General features: G+C 29.7%; 1 protein-coding gene across 1 annotated transcript in view; it reads left to right on the top strand.

Annotated features, from left to right (window-relative positions):
- The window catches only part of CHMP2B (charged multivesicular body protein 2B), a 25,233-nt gene that overhangs the window by 14,953 nt on the left and 8,561 nt on the right, over positions 1-1,719 (top strand). The window lies entirely within an intron of this gene.

Below are 1,719 nucleotides of genomic sequence, written 5' to 3'. Positions count from 1 at the left end.
TGAGACCTACAGTATACTTGGAATTGGCAGTCTAATTTTAAGCCATTCTGGTCCGTTTGTAGTAGATTGTCATTTTAAATCACATTTCCCTGTTCACTAATGTTGAGCTGTTTTTCATATACCTATTTGCCATTTACATATATTCTTTGCCAGTGTCTATTCAAATATTTTACACACTTTTTCATCAAATTGTTTTCTTATTAATTAGTTGTAATAGTTCTTTATATATTCTAGATACCAGTATTTATTAAAAGTGTCTGTTTTCAAATATTCTTTTCAAGTTCTTGGCCTTGTCTTTCATTTTCCTAAGTGTCTTTCGAGGAACAAAACTTGTTTTTGTTTTTGTATTTTGGTCAGGTACAATTTATTCTTTTTTTCTGTAGTTAGTATGTGTAGTGCCCTATCTAAGAAATCTTTGCCTAACTCAAAGTCGCTAATATTTTCTCTTATGTTTTCTTCTAGAAGTATTACAATTTTACTGTTTACCTTTAAAAATGTGAACCATATTGAATTAAGTTTCAGTCTGGTGTCAGGTAAGGGTAGAAGTTCACTTTTTGCATATGGAAATTTAGTTATTCCAACATAATTTGTTGCTGGCACCTTTCCCTTGTCGCCCCTTGTCATTTGAATTAGTTGTCTAAGTACATGTGGGCATCTTTCTGGGCTCTGTGCTATTCCATTGGTCTATATGACTATTCTTAAGCCAATACTACATTATTTTTATTACTGTAGCTTTAAAGTAAATCTTCTAGCTAGAAAGTGTTAATCCTTCAACTTTGTACTTCTTTTTTCATAATTGTTTTGATTATTTTAGGCAATTTACATTCTCCTATGATCTTTAGAATGCACTGGCCATTTCTACAAAAAAGGTCTAGAGTTTGATTTGGATTGCATTGAATATGTAAGTCAATTTGGGAAGAATTAACATCTTAATATTAAGTCTTTTGACCCATGAAGATAGTATTTCTCTCCTCTTATTTAGATCTTTAATTTTTCTCAGCAGTGTTTTGTACTTGTAAGTTTAAAGGTCTTACACTTATTTTGTCAGATTTATCCCTGAGTATTTCATATTTTGATGCCAAATGATATTTTAAGAACAAGTTCAATTTCTGATGTTTTGGTTTTTTTTCATAGAGCTATATTAAATTTTTGTATATTCATATATCTGGAATCCTGTAATCTTCATAAACTCACTTGTTCTTGTAGACTTTTTGTAGATTTCATGAGATTTCTACATAGAGATAATCATGTAACATGAATAAATAAAACTACATCTTCTTTTCCAATCTTGAAACTTTTTTCATTTCTTTTTCTGACCTTTTTACACTTGCTAGAACCTCCCACACAATGTTGAGTAGAAGTGGTAAGAGCAGACATCCTTATCTTTTTACTTATCTTAGGTGAAAAAACATTGTCTTTCACAATTAAGTGGGATATTAAGTATAGGCTTTTTATAGATGCCCTTTTCTAGGTTGTAGAAGTTCCTTTTTATCTTGTTTGCTGAGAGTTTTTATCAAGAATCGATTTTGTCAAATATTTTGTTTGGTATTTTTTGTATCTGTTGAAATGATTGTGTAGTTTTTCTTTAGTCTGTTAATGTAGTGAATTACATTGATTGATTATCAAAAGCTGAATCAACCTTTTGTTTCTGGGATACACCCTACTTGGTAAATTTTGGAAATGTATTTTCAATTTACTAAAATTTTAAGAATATTTTTA

The sequence above is a fragment of the Propithecus coquereli genome, unplaced genomic scaffold (genome assembly GCF_000956105.1).
Source record: "Propithecus coquereli isolate 6110/MARCELLA unplaced genomic scaffold, Pcoq_1.0 Scaffold21, whole genome shotgun sequence".
Classification (NCBI taxonomy): Eukaryota; Metazoa; Chordata; class Mammalia; order Primates; family Indriidae; genus Propithecus; species Propithecus coquereli.
Note: the sequence above shows the minus strand (reverse complement) of the source record. Positions and strands in the feature narration are given on the sequence as shown.